The sequence below is a fragment of the Sus scrofa genome, chromosome 9 (genome assembly GCF_054392235.1).
Source record: "Sus scrofa isolate SSC_HxYL_T2T_F1_AM1 chromosome 9, Sscrofa_HxYL_maternal_Yorkshire_Landrace_v2.0, whole genome shotgun sequence".
NCBI lineage: Eukaryota > Metazoa > Chordata > Mammalia > Artiodactyla > Suidae > Sus > Sus scrofa.
Window position 1 is genome coordinate 140,624,022 of NC_139391.1, and position 22,511 is coordinate 140,646,532.

The following is a 22,511-nucleotide window of genomic DNA, read 5'->3' on the forward strand; positions in this document are numbered from 1 at the left end:
AAGGCTTTCTAACTCCAGAGTCTTGAGTGTGTGGGCCGCCCTCCGCTCCTCCTCGGGAGAGGTGTGCTTCCCCCCGCGGGACCCCCCCCCTCCCCGGAAAGCTCCTCTCGGATCCCGCCTGGTTGGGAGCAGGGCCACGTGGCTCCCCGCCTCACGGGTGTGCCCCTCTCCAAACCGATCCCGACCCGCCCCGCAGCCTCCTGGCCGCAGCTTCTGCGTGTCCCGGATGAGGGGCCGCTGGGCTCCCCTGGCGCCTTCACTCGGCGCCTCGGGTCAACTTCCTGGCAAGCAAGAGCTTCAGGCACTGCTCCTGCCCTGAAAGGGAAGGTGCCCTGCGGGGACGTGTCCCCAGAGCTGCTCTACTGGGCACGGACTATGGAGTCTGTGAAGCGGAGCAGGGTCTTTGTCAAGAGGCTCTAGCTGATGGAGTTCCCGTCGTGGCGCAGTGGTTAACGAATCTGACTAGGAACCATAAGGTTGTAGGTTCGATCCCTGGCCTTGCTCAGTGGGTTAAGGATCCCGAGTTGCTGAGAGCTGTGGTGTAGGTTGCAGAGGTGGCTCAGATCCCAAGTTGCCGTGGCTCTGGTGTAGGCTGGCGGCTACAGCTCTGATTGGACCCCTAGCCTGCGACCCTCCACATGCCTCAGGAGCGGCCCTAGAAAAGGCAAAAAGACAAAAAAAAAAAAAAAAAAAAAAAAGAAAAGAAAGAAAAAAGAGGCTCTAGCTGACTGTGTAGGCTCTCTCTCATGGTAAATGCACTGCGCACTGTGGATGAGGCGTGGCAGCCTGGAAAATGTCATAGAAGCTAGAGAGTCACCTGTAAATGAAATAAGTGTAAAGTGGAGATGCTTCATGTCTCTAGCACACTCAGCTTTGACACACATCTGCCATTCTATTACTGTGATTCCACATTCCCATGACAACCAGGTCAGCCTCCTAGATAGGAGGGAAGGGCTCCCTGATTAGGAGACATAATGCCCCCGTGCCTGGGGAAGGACAGCTCCCATCCCCTGTTCTGGTTTGACAGATGGGCCTTCTGGTTTACAAGCCAGACTCTTGGTACTAGTTCAGCATCTGCTTTTCTCCCTGCATCTGATCAACTCTGGGTGCCTTTAAAACTACAAATTGCTGAAACTGCAAAGCTGAGAACCAGAATCCAGATCATGGGGGTGCTATAAACGGCACAGCCTGGGAAGACAGCTGGCCTCCTTAGATGACACTTGTACCCTGGCATAACCCGAATTCTGTCGGAAGGGAGTTGTATAGAGAGCAAAGTCTTCAAAACAACTTGACTCTCTGCCTGCGTCCTGCATGATCTAAACTCCTCTGGAAGGAAGGAAGCATATTCCCCTTTTGCCTCAGTTCACATGACTTCTTGAAGACTGTAAGACCCTCCAATCATTCAGAGGAAGTGTCTCACAGTTGCAAATCATTCTGGGAAGCCAAATGAGTTGGCATTTCTAAGCTATTTTTTCTTTAAGGATGCTTCTCAACTTAAATGCTGGAACAGATCCAAGTGCTACTCATGACATTAAAAAAAAGCATAACAGAGATTTCTCCCATTCAGAAACTCAGTTCTCCCTCCACTACTTGTGCTAAAGCAGATACCAACGACTTCAGGCTGTGAATAATGACATCTGAAGGCTGATGACAATGTGTCAAGGCGACAGAACACGCTCTACCTGGCAGCACAGGTGTAAACGTTACCACTGCCATGTAGAGTGGGAAGAAGAGACCTGCACTGAAACCGGCTCCATAGAAATGAATAACCTGAAATGATAATATCATGCAACAAATCCATTTTATATTTTACACACTTTTCTTGTTAGTGTGGCATTTTTTCCTCAATGGTTATGACCCAGTCCTTTCCTTTGAAGCCAGGGTTATTCTGCCAGACAGCCACCCCATGTGACCACCCAGGCTGTGCTACAGAGAGTGGCTGTGCAAAAGCTACACTGTACTGTTCGGTCTAGAGTTGTGCAGTACCCAACCTACACAACTGAACAGGGTGAACCCACACATTTCTGGGGCAGATTCACTAAGAGATTGAGAGATAAAAGAGGACTGTAAATCAGACTCAGACAAACTGCACTCTTTCCCAGCATCCCCTTGTGAGTTCAAGGGGACAGTATCCACAAGGCAAGGGAGGCAGAGGGCAGTCCAAGAATGTCCCCGCAGGTCTCAAGATCTCTTCTCATCACGCTGGACACACTTGGGACATTTCTGTATATGTTGTCTTGAAATATTACATGCAGCTCCAGGCTCAGGGGGAAGGGAGACATGAAGCATCTCCACTTTACACTTAATTCATTTACAGGTGACTCTAGCTTCTATGATGTTTTCCAGGCTGCCTCGCCTCATCCACATTCTGCAGTGCATTTACCATGAGAGCTCCTACACAGTCAGCTAGAGCCTCTTGACAAAGACCCTGCTCTGCTTCACAGACTCCATAGTCTGTGCCCAGTAGAGCAGCTCTGGGGACACGTGCCCACAGGGCACCTTCCCTTTCGGGGCAGGAGCAGTGCCTGAAGCTCTTGCTTGCCAGGAAGTTGACCCGAGGGGCCGAGTGAAGGCGCCAGGGGAGCCCAGCGGCCCCTCATCCGGGACACGCAGAAGCTGCGGCCAGGACGCTGCGGGGCGGGTCGGGATCGGTTTGGAGAGGGGCACACCCATGAGGCGGGGAGCCACGTGGCCCTGCTCCCAACCAGGCGGGATCCGAGAGGAGCTTTCGGGGGGCGGGGGGGTGTCCCGCGGGGGGGAAGCACACCTCTCCCGAGGAGGAGCGGAGGGCGGCCCACACACTCAAGACTCTGGAGTTAGAAAGCCTTCAGGTCACAGTTCCCACTGTGGCTCAGTGCGTTCAGAACCTGACTAGTATCCATGAGGATTCGGGCTCAATCCCTGGCCTTGCTCAGTGGGGTAAGGATCCACTGTGGTCACAAGCTGGGGCAGAGGTCGCAGATGTGGCTCAGATCCCATGTTGCTGTGGCTGTGGTGTAGGCTGGCAGCTGCAGCTCTCATTAGACCCCTAACCCTGGAATTTTCATATACCACAGGTACAGCCCTAAAAAGAAAAAGGAAGGAAGGAAGGAAGGAAGGAAGGAAGGAAAGAAAGAAAGAAAGAAAGAAAGAGAGAAAGAAAGAAAGAGAGAGAGAGAGAGAAAGATTGATTTTATGTCAATGAAAGCTCTATCTTCCCCAACCCAAGGAATCTATGATTAAGGCACCTCGTTGCCCTGAAACACAGTCCCTCATCTATGCAGGTGAGCTTATAACACTGTCAAGGGGTGAACAGCATGGGGGGGCTGGGCACAGTGAAAGCACCGCCCTCCCTGTGGTCCCCGGGGCTGCCACCTCCTCCTGCAGGCTTCCAAACCAAACAGTTACACCAAAATCATAAGGAATCATCTGAAACTTGAAAATAGGCAAAAGAAATGTCTGGGTATTCCTTCAGTGCAGTGCTGACCATCTAATTAATGGGCTCCTTCACGGCTCTGGAAGAGGGTAGTGTGCAGATATTTACCCACTAGAGCTGGAGAGAAGTGTCTCCAACAGAACACGTGGCCCTGAACAGCATGGCTTAGAGCCCTGTTGGATATCAGCCAGGGTTGCAATGCACCCAGTCACCTGCTAAACTGCCTTTTCTTACCCTGGTTCCCAAATGCTATTCGGACTGGTATCCACATCACACCCTCCCCTCATTAGCTCACGACTTGGGAAAAGTCTCTGACATGCGCGTACTTGACATGCGCATGAAAGTCACAAATCAAACACAGCTCTGCCCGCCCACCACGCCAGCCTGAGGGAACACATTTACTGCTTCGGGGAGCCAAGGGGCAGAGTTTGAGCAATAGATGAAGACTCCATGCACTCTCCAGGATCTCCTCCTCACCTCCAACCCTCTCATCTCCCAGAAGGAGGCGTGGCATCCATCTGCCTTTAGAGGACACTCCGTGGGCAGAGGAGACTGATCCTGCGCTCAGGCTTTGAGATCAGCTTGTCTTTGGCCTTGTGCTTGCTATGTGTTTCCACAGAATCACTTAACTTCATCTCGGAATAGCAAGACCAACCCAAGGCTGGTGTATAGATCTAGACTGAAAGAGGCTCAACGCGTCTCTTTTCCTGTTCTTGGTTTTTAAGCCACTGAGCTCACCAGCTAGGCAAATCCAGTTCTGCAGGCCATCTAGGAGAAGCCACTGGAAGTTGGGACAAAATAGAGTTAATTTTACAAACTGGCTTCCATGAGCACCACGCAGGCAGCTATTGTGAAGACAGAGCCATCATGCCTGAGATTTCAAGGATGAACATCCCGCCGGACCTAACTTTCACTTGGCTTTGCCCGTAAGGGACAGGCCTCTATCTCTTTAAATGGGCCAGCTTGCTGTAGAAAGCCTAGGGCTCTGAGTAACTGGGAATATTGGATCCACTCTATGAGAGGGAATTCAAGATGATGCATGGGACATGAAAACTGCTATCTTTGTCCCTTGGGAATGACAATATTTCAAACAATCTTTCTTATCCCTCTTAATAGTAGATATATAGGATAGAGAGTCAGAAAATTTGCTGTTTCTGCCATATTGTGAAATCTTAACTACTAAAACTCAAATTACAGAGGAGGGGAAAGAAGCGTATGCATGGGTGAAACTTGTTGGAAAATCCTAAAAATCAGTGTTTGGAAGACTTTCTTCCCTTGACAGGCTGCTTCTCTCAGATCTCCACAGTTAGAACTCCCCCAGGAACTTGTAAAGCCCCCAGACCCATTCCATGAGGCTCTCAGAGGGGATGTATTTACAAATCAGTATTTTTTTTCTCTTTTTTTTTTCTTTTTATGGCCGAACCTGTGACATACAAAAGTTCCTGAGCTATGGATTGAATCAGAGCTACAGCTTGGGGTCTACGCCACAGCCACACTAGATCCAAGCCACATCTGCGACCTGTGACGCAGCTGGTGGCAACACCAGATCCTTAACCCACTGAGCAAGGCCAGGGATTGACCCATCCTCATGGACATTGTGTGGGGTTGTTAAACCGCTGAGCCTCGGCGGGAACTCCCGCATCAGTATTTTCTAATCTTCTTCCAGATTCTCTAGTCGTTCTGCTTTAAAGCATCTTCCCTGTGTCCGTAATGTATAATTATGGTCAAACTAAACGGTGAGGCTTAGGTTTTGTAAAATAGACCTACGTGATTTTAAATTGCATGCCTCTATTTTATGTTATCTGATTGTAAGTTAAATACAATAGTAACTGCCTTACAAGAATTACTCAACCGAAGCAGGATTATCTTTAGGCAGCGTCAGTCCTGAAGTTAGGGTATCTGAAAGGAACTTAGTGGTTACAGCCCATCCTGGACCTTGGACGTGGCCTTCTTCCTATATCTGCCACCCATTCTCACCCCAGCCCATGTGCAAAGGCAGACATCCCACACCATCCCTCCTGCCTTCAGCGTGTAGGTTCTGGCTCGATACTTTCACTGTCTTGAAGGTTAGTTTGTCACAGATATATTTATGTAAAAGAATCTGCTCCATCCATTATGGAACCTGAGGACATGATTCCTTTCTGAAACTTTCACCATAACTCATCGAGCGTCCCTCAAAATGCACTACTGAAGCCGAAACCCTATTTCCAACGATGCCCGAGTCCTGGATGAGTTAGGTCATGTAATGTTCCTTCCTGCTGCTTCTGGGACCTGACTGCTTAAGTACCTTGGAAATACTATGACTCATTCTGTATTTGGTTGGTTTTTATGACAACATCATCCCTAAATCAGAGCTTATATTCATTTAAAGGACAGTGATTGAATTAGTTGAGTTCCAGCTGAATCACCCAGTGTAGATTAAAACATAAAAATAAACTATGCCTCCTAAATACTCAATCAGTTTCTGAAGTTTTGAAAAGGAGAATTAGGAAAAAGGCTAAAGAATGATATTGTCCAAAAGTGTGCGTGCTAATGATTCAATCAGCTGATTTTGCCCAGTTTCTGAGATTGTTTTTTAAGCATACAGTTGAGTGAGTGAGTTTCTCACTGATACCCCCGAGCTTTAAACTCTGCAGCAAAGTCTCCTTCTTGGGTATAGACATACTTGCAATGCTCCAAATTAAAAAATAAACCAGCAAAACCAAACAAAAACAACCCGCTTGTCAGACATCCAAGAATTCTAGAATTATTTCTCTCTCTTTTTTTTTTTTTTTTTTTTTTGTCTTTTTGCTATTTCTTTGGGCCGCTCCCGCGGCATATGGAGGTTCCCAGGCTAGGGGTCGAATCGGAGCTGTAGCCACCGGCCTACGCCAGAGCCACAGCAACGCAGGATCTGAACCGCGTCTGCAACCTACACCACAGCTCACGGCAACGCCGGATCCTTAACCCACTGAGCAAGGGTGGGGGTCAAACCCGCAACCTCATGGTTCCTAGTCAGATTCGTTAACCACTGCGCCACGACGGGAACTTCTAGAATTATTTCTGAACTTTTAAATCGTGCTAGGTGAGCAGAGTAGATTAGTGAAAATTCTCAACCTACACCTGAGACAAAATCACAGTTTAATATAGAGATGGAAAATGAAGCAAAAGCCATGACAATGCAATGTGATTCCTGACATGCTAGAAAAAGCTCAGGAGGTGGTGAATTTTATAAAGGAGGCCCCTAACTCCTTTTGATAGTCACTGAAGATTTCCAGAAAGAAATATTGAAGCCAAGACGTTCAAAATCAGGTATAAACGCATCAACCGAAAGGCTACTTAAGAAGAAAGATGTGTAAGTGGTTGGAAGCAAAAATACACAATCCACAAACTGCAAGTACTTTGGCAGCCTTCATGAGGCATTTTGACAATTCCCCACAGGTAGAAATATTGCTGTGGTGTGTGTTTGGTGTTGTAAGATTGGCAAATCTGGTTATAGCAACATAGAAACAATTTTTTTTTTCCTTTTCACAGCCACACCCATGTCATATGGAAGTTCCCAAGCTAGGAATGGAAGTGGGGGCCTCAGCTGCTGGCCTACACCACCGCCACAGCAATAGAGGGTCTGAGCTGTGTCCATGACCTACACTGTAGCTCATGGCAACACCAGATCCTTAACCCACTGAGCGAAGCCAGGGATCGAACCCTCAACCCCATGGACACTATGTCAGGTTCTTAACCCACTTAGCCACAGTGAGAACTCCTAAAAACACAGTAGTAATAGTCAGGAACAAATCAGAGAGACACTTGCAACCAAAATTAAATAACAGAGATAGGATTTAACCTCCCTCCTAAACTAACAACAACAACCAAATAAAAAAAAATGAACAAAATATATTAAACAATGATTTCAGTACCTTAGAGGTGAAGCAACTCGGGCACGGGTCCCTAAGAGATGCTCAACAAATGATGTAAGGACGCGACTTGCTCAGGTGTCCTCGGGAGAGAAGGCCAGGGGGCTGCGTCACAGGCAGATGGAGTTCAGCAAACGCTGAGCTGAAAGAAGAGCCAGGAGTCAGGAGAAACCACAAGAGAGCACGAATGAGGAGACAGGTGCACGAAGAACAAACTCCAGAAGCACACTTGGGAGTATTCGCCTGAGCGCTGACACCTGTGGGTATGAGAAAAATATCCCCGCTGGGCCAACAGGCCCCTGGAATGACGAGAGGGGACAGCGTGAGATGCTAATGCAGGTTCAGAAACAGTGTCCGCTCCCTCGAGCCGGCCACAGGGGACATCGGGCAGAGCACTGGGCTGCGTGGAGAATCATTATCCCTCATCCCAGTGGCGTCTGGTCCCACCCCACAATGATTAAAAACAGACCTAGAAAGATCACACTGTTTCGAAGCTCAGAACAGATATGGGAATACAAAAATAACATCATAAAACGAGGTAGCATGTATCATTTCTAGCATCCAGTCAAATATTGCTACATTTGCAAAGAAGTGAAAAATAGGATTCATAATAAGGAAAAAAATTAAATTGGTGGAAACCCATCTAACTGATGTCAAAATCAGCAAACAAATACCTACACAGATATTAGGATTTTATTCTATGTGTTATAAAGGAGACGAATGGAAGATAGACAGAAATATACAGATATACTTGATTCAAATATATAGGTCTGAAAATTTAAAAAAAGATTTTGTTAAATATACCAACTTCTATTAACAGCAAAGTTGAGGTCACAGATGGAAAAAATAGTAAATATGGAAATATAGCAATAAAAAATAGCCAATATGAAATATAGAAAAAATAATTTAAAAGAAAGTAAAAAGAGCATTTGAGAGCTGTGGGATAGTTTTCAATGACCTAATACACATATAATTGAAGTTCATGAAGAATGGAGCAATGGAGCTGGGGAGATAAAACATTTGAAGAAAATTCTCAATTTCTTGAAAATTCTTGGCCAGAATTTTTCCAGATTTGATGAGAATCATATACGCACAACTCCAGGCAAGTCAACAAAAATCAAGCACAAGAGACACACAGAAAACAGCACCAAGAGGATCACAGTCAACTTGCTTGAAACCATGTGATAAAGAGAAAAATGCCAAGTAGCCAGGGCAGAGGTAGGCCATGGGAGAGCACAAGATCTCCAGAAACAAAGCGAGTGTCACGAGAGTGAGGCAACATCTTTAAAGTTCCGAGAAAAAAGTATTCTTAATTTAGAATTCTTTAGCCACTGAAAAAACCTCCCAGAAACCAAGGCGAATTAACATTCAGTCATGCAACAGCTGAAAGAATTCTCCACCAAAACCCCAGCCTTACAAAGGATGTTGGATGAAGTCCTTGAAGATAATGTGCAAGGAGTTCCCTTCGTGGCTCAGCAGTTAATGAGCCCAACTGGGATTGATGTGCACGAGGGTTCGATCCCCGGCCTTGCTCAGTGGGTTAAGGATCTGGCATTGCTGTGAGCTGTGGTCTAGGTCACAGACACGGTGGCTGTGGCTGTGGGGAGGCTGGCGGCTGCAGCTCTGATTCAACCCCTAGCCTGGGAACCTCCATGTGCCTCAAGTGTGGCCCTAAAATAGCCAAAAAAAAAAAGCAAGAATATCTGGGTGATCTTGGTATGGTGATACCTTTTCAGATACAACCCCAGAAATATGATGCATGAAGCAATTAATAAGCTAGACTTTCTTCAAATAAAAACTTTTACTCAGTGAAAGGCAATGTCAGGAGGGTGAGCAGACAAGCCACAGACAAGGAGAAAATAGTTGCAAGAGATATACCTTATAAAGGATGGTTATTCAAAATAGACAGAGCTCTTAAAACTCAAAATAAAGGCTATTTAAAAGCAGGCCAAAGACCTCAACAGACACCTCAGCAAGGAAGACCTACAGGTGGCAAGAAACTACATGGAAAGAAAGATGTCCCACGTCACACAACATCAGGGAGTGGAGACTAAATAGCAAGGGCCTGTCACTCTCTACCCTGCAGAAAAGTGCACATCTGGAAAACCGGGAACCCAGACGACAGCCAATCGGGAACCCAGACGACAGCCAATCGGGAACCCAGACGACAGCCAATCGGGAACCCAGACAACAGCCAGTGCTGGGGAGAGGATGAAGGAGGCCTTCCCATCCTCTGCTCCGGGAAATGCAAGATGGTAGTTATTCTGGCAGACAGTGGCTGCGATGTTTTGTTCTGTTTTGTTTACCAAACAGCACACACGTACCATCAGATGCAGCAGTCAGGCACCACTGAGAGTCACCCAAAGGAGTCGAAACCTTAGGTCCGCCCAAAACGCACGTGGATCTTTCTATGATTCATAACGGCCCAAACTCGGAAGCCACCAAGATGTCCTTCGGGCCGCGAAAGGATAAATCAGCTGTGGGCCACCCAGACAGCAGGATAGTACTGAGCGCTCCAAGGACATGAGCTTCACGCCATGGAAAAGCATGGGACAACCTTAAACACACATTACCCGGGGAAGAAGCCAGTCTGAGAAGGGCGACGCACTCTGATGTGAGAGCTTCGCGACGTTCTGGGGACGGTGACACCTGGAGGCAGGAAAAAGGTTAGCCGTTGCCAGCAGTGCGAGGGGAGGAGAGATGACCCGGCAGAGCACAGAATGATGAAAATACTCTGTGTGATATTTTAATGATGCATGCGTGTCATTAACCATTCGCCCATGCCTGTAGAAGGCACGGCACCAAAAGGTCTCCCAAAGGAAACCATGGACCTCGGGGGTGAAGCTCTCTTGGCAGGGGTGCGTCCTTGGTAGAAACTCCCCCGTGATGCTGGCGACTGATGAGCGATGCTGGCAAGGCGGGCTCTGTGTGTGCAAGCAGAGGTAGCTCTGCATTTCCCTCTCAGCCTATCAGAAACCTGAAGCTTCTCTAAGAAATGTCCAAAGATTAGTGTCATAAGAAGAGGGAATCTGAGCCACAGAGACGCACAGGCGAGAAGGCCATGTGAAGGTGGAGGCAGAGATGTGACAGCTGCATCTCTAAGCCGCAGCTGCATTTTCCATTTTCTTTCTTTCTTTCTTTTTTTAAAGCAGAATAATCCTCAAGCAGGAATCACATATAGGAATTCAGCAATCAACCTTTTGGAAACTAAAGACAGAAAGATTTTGAAAGCAGCCCGATTAAAATAAGGTATTTTTCTGCAGGGAACAACAATTCAAATGATTGCGTATTTCTCATCAGAAAACATGGAGGCAAGAAGGAAGACACATGCTGTTATTACATTGCTGAAAGGAAAGAAATGACACCTCAGAAATGTTCAAATAACTCCGTAGGAGGCAGAAAGGGGGAAAGAGTGGGACAAAAACAGAGGGAACGGACAGAAAATTATCCTGAGCAAAAAAAAAGACTACTAAGTAGTCATTAAACAGTCAGTTCTCCAACCACACAAACTCTAAAGGCATGTGTGTCTATCACCAGAGCTTCAAGATATATGAGGGAGAGAATAATAGGACTTGAGGGAGAAATAAACAATTCCACTATTATACGTAAAGACTTAATGCTCTTTTTTCCTTTCAATGTATTGTGTCTTTGGACCTAGCATGAGTCTTTTCTAGATAACATATAATTGCATTATTTTTAATAAATTAATTCTGCACATTCTGTCTTTTTAATTAGAATACTTAATCCATTTTCATTTAATGTGCTTCCCGAAAGGCTAGTGCTTACTTTTGTCCATTTGCTGTTTGTTTTCCCTGTGACTTACATCCTTAATTCCCCCATTACACTGTGTGTGTTTTAATAGGCGTGTGTGTGTGTGTGTGTGTGTGTGTGTGTGTGTGTGTTGCTTCAGGGGTATTTTCTAGTGTTCAATTTTGACGCTATTCTTATTTCTTTTACCATTGCTATTTCCTTAGCAGTTAGCATGATGAAATGCTTCAATACAATTCGGATTCTAGCCGCCCATAATTAGTGGCAGACCCTGCAGTTTAAAGGGACTAATCACCAATAGGACCGCCTTCACCTCAGATGCTACAAGTGCCGGGTCCCCAGGCCACTCCCAATGCTGACCCGTTAGCTACAAATCCAGGGGATTTCTCCCAAGTCCCTCACGAGACTGCCCTCACTTCAAACTGTGGCTGAAATTTCAGGGATCCTGAAGCCACTCACATTTCTGACCAACTGGATCCAATGCCAAGGAGCTTCTATCCCCCTGGGCTTTTGCTAATTAGCTAACACGATCCAGAGAATTCAAGAAAATGCTGTATGTGTGACAGTAGCTTTGTTATAAAGGGTACACACTGGGACCTGTCGAATGAGGAGACACCCAGTGTGAGGCCTTGGAGGGAACTGAAGCCAGAACTTCTGTGCCTTCCCCGTGGGGTCAGGGCACATCTGCCTCCTGGTGTGGCCGTGATCACCCACCAGGAAGCCCCACCAGGAAATCCCACAGGGAAGCCCCACTGAACTCAGAGCCCAGAATTTGTCTTGGGTTTTCATTATACAGCAGGTTCACTGAGTCACTGACCAAAGAATTTAACCCAGTCAACAGCCCTGAGTGCCTCACATTTGGGAAGGTTTTGGCCATTGTTTCTTTAAACAGTCTCTCGGCTTCTTTTTGTTTCTCCTCTCCTGAGATCCCAGTTTTATGTACATGGATATATTTAATGGGATTGCATAGGTCTCCGAGGTCCTGCTCATTTTTTGCTGATTATTTTTTTCTTTCTATTTCTCCGACTGGGTAATCTCGATTGACCTTTCTTCAAGTTCACTGATTTTTCCTTCTGCTGGCTTAAATCTATTATTAAATCCTTCTAGTGAATTTTTCATTTAAGTTGTACTACTTTTCAACTCCAAAAAAAGTGTTATTTGGTCCCTTTTATGTAATTTCTCTCTTTTGATTGATACTTTTCTTGGGGGAAGATGTCTTTTTCCTGGCTTTTTAAAACTCCTTATCCATAATTTCTTTAGTTTCTTGTGAATATTGAAGACAGTTAGTGTCTAATAAATCCATGCCTGGGCTTCATCAATGACAGTTTCTATTAATTTATTTTTTCTGCGTGTGGACCACATTTTTTCTTGTTTCTTTGCAATGCTTCCAAAATTTTGTTGAAAACTAGACATTTTGAATGTTCTCGAGGTGCAGTACGGGAAATCAAATTCTCCTCTCACCAGAGTGTTTTGTTGTTTGCTGCAGGACTTGTTATTTGATTGTTGAGTAACTTTTATAACCGAATTTTATAGAACCTGTATTCTTTGTCACGTGTGGCCACTGAGGTCTCTGTCCTCTTGGCTTACTGAGTAGCTAGCTTACTGGTCAGCTAGTTGTTCATAGAATTTCCCTAAACACAGGACTAAAACTAACAGACAAATCCCAGTCTTTGCGGGTTGGCTTTGTATGTTAAGAGATGCCTTCAGCACTCAGGTCACAGCATGTGTGCCTGTCTCCCTCTCACTTCTGCTTGCAAAGAGCTTAAGGGTGGGGCAAGGCTGAGAGCTTGGGGTCTTCTCAGGGCTTCTCTGAGCAGGTGCCCAGCCTGAGGCTTGCACACACCCTGTTTTCCCAGGAATACGTGGGAGCTTTATTTCCCAAAGCTGCTCAACCCCCAGCATGGTCTCCCAAGCGTCACCGTCTAGCTTTTTCCCCAGAAGTTATTGCTGCCCCAGGTGGCAGCAGCTCATACATTTGCCTTTAAGTGTTGCAGACAAGCATCTCAGGGCAGGTTCATCAGCCTGGGAGAGTTCTGAGTTATGCAAAATAAAAGCAAGTTTCCTGGACCAGTCCTTTCTGGACCCCTCAGACAGGTCAAAAATAAACAACCACATTTAGTTTTTGAGAGGGTCCACTTTGCTCTTTCAAGAAATAGTTAGTTCCATGTACCCAAACACAGCTAGGTGATTTCCTGCTTGGGCGGGAGGGAGGGTACCACATCAACTGAAACACTACCGAGCTTTCTGGTTCACGCACAGCTTGTACGTTGCTGCTGTTCCTTCTTTAAGGATTTTCCTGATTGCTATGAGACTTTATTCCTAGCTGTGAGGAGCGATAGACTGTTGGAGATTTATACTCACATTTTCACTTATGTCTGCCTAGCCTGCCTAGGGGATCTGGTAGAACCAGATTTTTTTTTTTTTTTTTTTTTTTTTTTTGATGGCTGCACCTGTGGCCTATGGAATGTGCCAGGCCAGGGGCCGAATTGGAGCTGCAGCTGCTGGCCTACACCATAGCCATAGCCATACCAGATCCAAGCCCTATCTCCTACCCGTGCCATAGCTTGTGCCAATTCCAGATCCCTACCCCCCCGAGTGAGGCCTGGAATCAAACCCACATCCTCACAGAGACCTCATCAGGTCTTTAAACTGCTGAGCCACAATGGGAACTCCTGATGCAAAAAAAAAAAAAAAAAATTTTTTTTTTTTTTTTACATATTTGAGAAACTGTAGAACGGTATAACCCAGAGTGAACCCTAACGTAAACAATGAACTCTAGCAATGATATGTCAATCTTGATCCATTACTTGTGATAAATATATCATAGCATCTTAAAATGTTAATAACAGGGGCATCTGCATGCAAGGTAGTCAGAACTCTGAGCTGGAATACATCTGGGATTATCATCCGACTAACAGATTCCTAAAAGGAGAGATCACAACAAATGGAGGAGAATAAATTATTTAAAATGTTGTGGAGGGTAATTTATCACAGCTGAGACACAGATGCTTCCTGATGGAAACTTCCTAATGCATGCGGTCATTATACCCTTCCTCAAAATTATGGAAATATAAACTATCAGAGATAAAGAGCAAATTCTGCAAATTTCCTGGAAACGAAACGGGTCACCCCCAAAGGACTGAATATTTGCCTAAGTTCAATTATTTTACTAGCAACACTATATCCCAGAAGACATGGGAGTATTGCTTATAGATTCTCAGGAAACATAATTTCTAACGGGATTCTTTACCCAAGAAGAAAATATGCTTTAGAAATGCCAGAACATATACATTTTATTGTTCACACCTCTACTAAGGGAGATACTTGAAGATATGATGCAAAAAATGAAGGAATAAAGCCAGAAAAACATCACTCACAGAGTAAGGAAAGTCCAAACAGTAGAATCATGAGGGCAAAGCTGAAATAAACAATTGCAAATAGTTGGAGAGAAACCAGTTCAAAATAAAGCAAGGCCAAATTATAGGATTTTTGTGGAATGAAAGAAAAATATATAATATGTTGTGGTTAGAGGAGTTCCCATCGTGGCTCAGCGGAAATGAACCTGACTCGTATCCATGAGGATGCAGGTTTGCTTCCTGGCCTCTCCCAGTGGGTTAAGGATCCCGTGTTGCCGTGAGCTGCGGTGTCGTCGTCGCAGATGTGGCTTGGATTTGGCATTGCTGTGGCTGTGGTGCAGACCAGCGGCTACAACTCTGATTCGACCCCTAGCCTGGGAAACCTTCATACGCCGCGGGTGCGGCCCTGGAAAGACAATTAAACGAATTTAATAAAGGTATCTGATGAGGTATAAAAGTGGTGAGAAATTAATATCGACTTCACATCAACATTTCTCTACCAGATGCAGGTGATTGACACAAAAGCACAGGTTTTAATCCTGCTACAGTAGCAGAATTTTATAAAATTTGAACATGTAAAATAATGTTTGAAACTTTTCCTAAGAGATTTAAGAATAAGACAAAAATACATACATCACGACTCTCGTTACTACGAGCTGGAAGTTTAGTTCAATGTCAAGGAAAAAAAATATGGGTGGTGGAGAGGGTAGAGTGAACTGTCATTACAGGCACAGGCATTTTAACATTGTATAGTTAACGAGCACAGGAAGGCCACATAAATACGAATACAACCAACCAAAACTTGGCGCCCTTTCCCCATAGCTCTATAAAAGGTGCTGAGCAAAATCTAAGACGTAAGCAACAGAGTGGGGTACTGTGCTCACCAATGAGAAGGCTCAGTCCTGCAACGGCGGCAGTACTTCACAAACTAACCTATACCTTCAATGTCATCTCGAAAAAATTCCCTCTAGGATGGGAGTGGGTGGGAGAGGGCAAAATTTATAATGAAACATAAAAGGCAGCGGTGAAAAAACAAAAGCATGTGATAAAAAACATCACCTATTGCACAAACATAACCCAGGCAGTATGAAACTTACTCAAAAGCTATTGTGGCTAAGCCATGGTGACACTTTCCTGCAGAACCAAAGAATCAAAAATAGGATGGTATGGGGATTAGAAAAATGTACAGCGACATCGTGAACCCTCAATGCATAAATAAATTGTCCTACAGAGTAATTAAGCAAAGATTAGTTTTAGTTAATGTTGCTCAGCCAACTGAACATCAGCATAGACGTTAATGAAAACCGTAAGAAGGCCATTCTGAAGGGATCTTCAGTCAAAACGTAAATTCAAAAACGATATAAAAAAACCCTACAAAAAAAGTTTTAAAAAATCTCTAAATTCTTGGCATAGAGAAATATTCCCCAGCGGGGGAAGACGCGAATCATAATGAAAACTATAAGTAAATTGACCTCAATAAAGTGAAGAACTCTAGTTTCTCAAAAGATGTCATTTGGAGAAAGAAACGGCAAGCCATAGAACGGGAGACTGTATTTACCACACACACAACCATCAGAGGCTTGTGGCCACAACATACGACCGTTTCTACAAAAGTGTTCATCCCAACCAAGAACCCGAGAGAAAAGTGGACAAGAAACGTTGGACTGGCGCGGCAAAAACAGGCTGTGTGGACAGAGGAACGTGTGAAGTCGCTCAAACTCATGGCTAATGACAGAAACGAACCCTAAAACTACAACAAGCTTGCTCAGCTAACTCGGTGCTGGGACTGGTAATCTTGCTGAACGTGATAAACAGGCATGCTCCTATTTTTAAAAATCTGTTTGAACTATGGGCAGACTTCCAAGGCACCCAGGACCTGAGCACCAAGGATGTGGGCAGAGAGGAAGCATCCTGCCAGCTGTTTGTTCCTTGGAACATGTGCACTTCTTGGCACAAGGAGAGTCCAGAGGTGGCTGGTAAGTCGCAGGGACTCTCAGAGCACTGGGCAATGCCATGGAGGCAGGAAGGGAAACCCCTGCAAGTTTGGGTTCAGGCAGATAGTGGATGAACGGTTCGGTCCCAGTGAGACAGATGCCAAGAAGTGGTACCAACACATTTTTCCCCTTGGGGTATTTGACCCTTGCGGCTTCCTGGGTCAAGAAACAGGTAATGCACCCACACACGACTCACCAGCAGAGCGGGGATTTCTGCAGCTACACAATTTTGGTGAGCAAAAATTGGACCTCGAGAGCCACTAAAAGGGAGGCATTTTAGAAACTACCATAGACACTCAACTGGGATGTCTGGCGCACTAGAGTTCAGGAGTGGGGACAAGTAAGAATAGACCAAGGCAGACCAAGACGGCAAACTGCATTTACAAGGGCCTGACTGGACCGATGAGAAGCTCTGCCTTCCTGCTGGTTGCCAGGGACTTCTGCACCCCACGTGATATTCCTTTAAAGGGAAGGCAATGTACACTTTCAGTGGCAATGACTTTTATGACTGTGAAGGTAGAGGGCGAGATGGGAGACTTAGATTAAAATATAATAGCGATTCTATTAAACTTAAATAAATAAAAACTCCAATTAAAAGACAACAAATGCCATTAAATAGCAGAAGTTGCCAAGAGGCTCTTTACAAGACACATATTTAAATAAAGTTTGACGGGAAAAGGCTACGTCATATAAACATTAGCCAAAGAGAGGTGCTATAATTAGGCCAATATCAAGAATATGAAAGCATATTACCAGGCCTAAAGAGGGACATTTCAAAATGACAAAAGATCAGTTGAATAGGAAAATATGAAAATCTTACAATCCCTGCCACTATTAACATTGTTGGAATATAAAGCAGAAGTTGAAAACTGAGCAAATGTATAATCACCCCTCAAGGCTTTAATATACTTATCTCAGAAACAGAACAAGCTAAGAAGCAAATCAGTAAGATCATTGAAACCATAAACAAAAGGGTTAACAAACTGGGTTTGGCTTGATATACATACAGCTCTTCCACCAACAGCTCCAAAAAACATATTTTTCCTAGCAGCAACAGAATATTTACTAACAAATCATGTTTTCTGCTTTTAGCAAGTTACAACAGCTTTCAAATGACTGAAATAAAGTGAGGTTTTTATCTGGCCACCGTGGAAATAAAGTAGGAAGACTCTATAACTAAAGGAAGACCAGACTAGTTCTAAAAGTTGGCAATTAAGCAATAATTTTCTAAAAAACCAATAGCTCAAATTAAGTTCATTTAAAAACATCAAATCAAACTCAATTAGTAGGAGAAAGGAAAACATAAAAATAAGAGTAGAATTTAGTAGAAAACTATGATCACGAAGAAAAATCAGCAATATGCCATAAGTCGGTTCTCTGGAAGGTACTTAATGATGAATAATGAACATATTGCTCCTGAGATCATTAGCAAGAAAATATTTTCCCTATAAATGTTTATTGTCCCACTCCACTGAACATTCTAGAAAGTGAAATAAAGCAGGAAGAATAAATACGCTGACATCACCTGTGTATAGAATACGCCGGGTGCAACTATTAGAATTTACCAAACAAGTTTAGCTGTTTGCTTTGTGCAAGGTCAATACACACACATGTACACAAATTGCGTAGCTTTTAGCAGCACCAAAGCATTAGAGCTGAAGTTGGAAGAAAAAATAATCATTTATACATTCATCAATCAGCATCAAATACCCAGAAACAAATCCAAGTAAAAATGTGCGTGACTTCTTCCTAGAAGATCTAAATAAGTAAATGAAGGTACATACCATGTTTGCAACCATGTGTGCGTATTATTGTATGTACGCAGGGAGAGAGAGAGTTTTTATAAGGAGCCATCTCACATGACCATGGAGACTGTCAAGCCCCAGGACCTGGGCCAGCCAGCCGGTGACCCAGGAGGAACACCGTGTGAGTTCTGGTCCAGAGGCCAGCAGGCTTAAGAGCCAATGTTTCATTCGGAGTCCAAAGGCAGGAGAACATTAACGGTCCAGCTTAAAGGCGGTCAGGCAAGAAGCGTTTGTTCCCTCTTACTTGTAGCAGCCCGATCAGATCCAACATCGAGTTCCTTCCGCCACCAGCCCACACCCTTAGTCTTTATCCCCAGGCTTATTTCAAAAGGGCAGCTGATGGGTTTAGGGCTTACTTTTGAGGGGAGAAAAATACTCTAAACTTCACTGTGCTGATTGCAAACACCTATGAATGCACTAAAAACCTTTTAATTGTACATGTTAAGTGAGTGAATTGTAAGCACTTTAATTCTATCTCAGAGTTCCCTGGTGGCTCATTGGGTTAAGGACCCAGTGCTGTGACCACTGTGGCTCAGGTTGCTGCTGGGGCACGGGTTTGATCACTGGCAGAGAACTTCCTCATGCTGCAGGCACAGCCCCCAAAAGTTCTATCTCAATAAAGCTATTTTAAAAAAGAAAAAAGAAAAAGCAGGAAAGGCAGACTTCAGTGCTGTACTATTCCCTTTGTTACCCAGGCCTCTCATTTCTCTCTGATCAGGAAGGCAAAGTCTCAGAGCCCCAGCTCTCCTGGGCTGTAGTTCCCTCCAGATCCACCAACCTTGTCCAATCTACCTCCCTTCCCCCAGGCGACTGAGGGCGGCCTGGAGAGCAGGAAATAGTTTCTGTGGACTTTGGAGTTTGTGCCTGTGCTGAAGCTGTAAGATGTAAATTTAGGGACCATCAGGTGTTGTGCTTCCCTGAGTGTGACGTAAACACGTTTACAAAGGGAAGGAAGATGGCGAGCTCTCATACATTGAGATGCGGCAGCGTTCCTGGGGTCTCAGCACCTGCCCTTCTGTGGCCTGCTCCATGGACATGCCTCACACCCGTCCCTTAGTGATGTATTGGTGCTTTTCTCTAACCACTAAAAGAACCTATGCTATTTTAGCTTGAAGTAATTATTTCTAACGGTGACATCCATGCACACAGCTAAGAAGAAAACTCACTCTATCCAAAGTAGTGAAACACACAGCTCTGCCCGAGGGACCATTCACAAGAGCAGTTCTGGCCGCTGCTCCTACTGTGGCTTCTAAGTCTTCGCATCCGAACGTCAAAATAATATGCATCTCATGCAATAGCTTGATGTTTCTGTTTTAGATATTGTCTATTTATTTCCTGATTTGAAAATAATTTAATTTTACTACAATGCCTACTCCACTCCCACCTTTCTAGCAGAATTTAATCGATAAGCAAAGCTCATATGACGGCTATGTCAGCACATTTACTAAAGAGGCAAATAGTTTACCGCACTTATATATATATTTTTCTGGCATGGACCTTTTATTTTCTTTAAGTTCCTTTTTTTCATCTTTTTTTTTTTTCTTTATACCACCTATTCCTCTTTGTATTTTTATTCCTATTTTTTGGAAATTCTTATTTCCCTTTCACAAAATCTGCACGTGTAACACAATAAACACTTAGATTATCTCACCCCTCTCGGAAATTTGTAACATCTGACCAAACTTGTCTTTTCTCTTGTCCCCCTACGACCTTCCCCCCCATATAGTGGTGTCTATTGTGACATCGCTTTGTCCCTAAATACTTCTGCATGTAACTCCCAAGAACAACGACGTTTTCCCATAAAACTACCATCGGAAGATCTCCCTTTCATCTCACCATTCCCAAGATGCACACAACAGTTTAATTTAATATATAAGCCATATTCAGGGATACCCAATGGTCATAATAACAATTTTATGGGTTTTTGTCTCCCAAAGACAGAATCCAAACGACAATCCCACCCTGTAGTCAGCTTTTAGGTCTTTTTGGAGGCTTTTGACGGTGAATATTTTGCAAGCTCCGACAATCCTACCCTGTAGTCAGCTTTTAGGTCTTTTTGGAGGCTTTTGACTGTGAATATTTTGCAAGCTCCTGCTTCTCCCTCCTTTTTCTCTTCCTCTGTTACGTGGACATGACTGAAGCCTCCCACCCACTAAGTGCACAGGTTTCAGGACTCCGTCCTAACAGGCATTCCTCGGTTTTTATTTTCCCGGGTAACTTCCTCGGCGGCCCGCTGGTCTCCTTCCCGGTCTGGACAGACCATTCCCCAGGGCGCTGGACACACACCATCTTCCGTGAGGTGCCTTGACAGCGGCCTCGGTGGGGGGCACTGAGTCCTCAAATCTTAACCCTTTGCCTTTTCTTGGCTTGTTTCTTAGTTTTCTGGAATGTGTACTTTGCAAGAAAAAGACACACAGGAACAAGTGACAAAGTGCAAGTGTTTTTAACCTTGTCTCCTCATAAACCACAGGCTGTCAAGGTGCCTGATGTCACTGGATTTTCACTGTCTTCAATCCCATTCTTCCCTCTCTCCCTCCTTTTCCCTTTCCATCCCCCACACCAGCCCTTAGTCTATTGCGTTGTATAATTCGTACACTTTTTAGTTGTAACTTAGTGAGATCTTAAGAAGGAAAAGGAACATAGGTTGGCCCAAGTCGCTATTTTTAGTTCAAATTCAATAAGTAAATGAAATCTTTTCTCTCATACTTTTTCTTGTATTTCCGTTAAGAAAGAGACCTAAACTCAATTCTGTTGGGTATTTTGTTTAGTTTTATTAATACATCGTTTTAAATTTTGTGAATGATAAAATCAGTGTTATGACCCAACCACATCAGTGGAAAATTTGACACACCCCTTCATTCTCTCTGCCAGCCTCCCAAGTTTTGCTGAGGCATTATCTTTAACCTCTTATCTTACATATTAAATTCTAAACATAGGAGTTGACATGTTATTCCATTTTATTATCAGAGTTATAAGTGAAAGACGTAGTCACCCACTTAACTGTTGTGAATATTGTCACGGCAGTCTTTCCATAATACAAATATTTCACCTTGAGGATTATTGCTTTGGACTGAGTCATTAACATTTAAATATGTTACATTACAATTAAGCCTGCTCTTCAGAAAGAAAAGCTAGCAGATTAATTTCTTTCTTTCTTTTTTTTTCTTTTTAGGGCCTCACCTGTGGCACATGGAAGTCCCCAGGCCAGGGGTTGACCTGGAGCTTCAGCCTATGCCACAGCCGCCGCAATGCCAGATCTGAACCGCATCTGTGACCTATGCTGCAGCTCAGAGCGAAGCCAGATCCTTAACCCACCGAGGGAGTCCAGGGCTCAAACCTGCATCCTCATAGATACTAGTTGGGTTTGTTACCCCTGAGCCAAAAGAGGAACTCCAGATTACTGTCTGAATGTTTTTTATGTTGTCAACTTTTTTGTTTTAGCATCTCAAAGTGTTTAATTACACAAGTATTTCCCTTCTAATATCAGCCCCTCAGCACAAAACACTAACCTCATGCCCACTTATGATTAACTGCACAGAACATGTAATGTGTTGCAGGAACTTCCGAATGCCATGGGTGCAGGCAAAAAGAAAACAAATCCCGTTTCCTAACAGAAAGTACAAGCACTCTATAAACAAATTATCATGATAAAGTGAAGGTAAGTGCAAACGGGATGTGTAAAAGGTAGAAGGCTTAAAAATTTTCTCTTCACAATCACTAAACCACCAACGCGGCTGTCTACACACTCCCTTCCTAAGGATACCGACAGACCCCCCCGGGCTGGCATCATTCCAGAGCCAGATACACTGCCACTGCTGCATCCTTGTGTTTCGAGTGGAATGGGAAGTGATTTCCCACCCCCAGCCAGAGTTTGGTTAAAAATGGGTGGAGGTGGGGAGTTCCGGTTATGGGGCAGTGGAAATAGCCCTACGAGGATCCATGAGGATGCGGGTTGGATCCCTGGCCTCGCTCAGTACGTCCGGGATCCGGCACTGCCAAGAGCTGTGGGGAAGGTCACGGATGTGGCTCAGATCCCACGCCGCTGTGGCTGTGGCGGAGGCTGGCAGCTGCTGCTCAATTTGACCCCTAGCCTGGGAACCCCCATATGCCACGGGTGCAGTCCTAAAAAGCAAGTAATTAAAGAAGTAAATAAATAGGATGAGTCGTAGGGAAGTAACTCTATTTCTTCAAATTAGACTTCCTGGATCATGATGTAGTGTAAAAAGGTGTATTGTGTGCACATTGAATGTTAAAAAACAAAGCCCGACGCTGCGGGAAAT

At 44.6% G+C, this 22,511-nt stretch overlaps 1 long non-coding RNA gene across 2 annotated transcripts in view; it reads right to left on the bottom strand.

Moving 5' to 3' along the window:
- Window positions 1-22,511, bottom strand: part of LOC110255548 (uncharacterized) — a 266,752-nt gene that overhangs the window by 124,088 nt on the left and 120,153 nt on the right. For both annotated transcript variants that reach the window (XR_014816887.1, XR_014816885.1), the window contains exon 3: window positions 7,312-7,450. This is a non-coding gene — a long non-coding RNA (uncharacterized LOC110255548). The remainder of the gene's footprint in view (window positions 1-7,311; window positions 7,451-22,511) is intronic.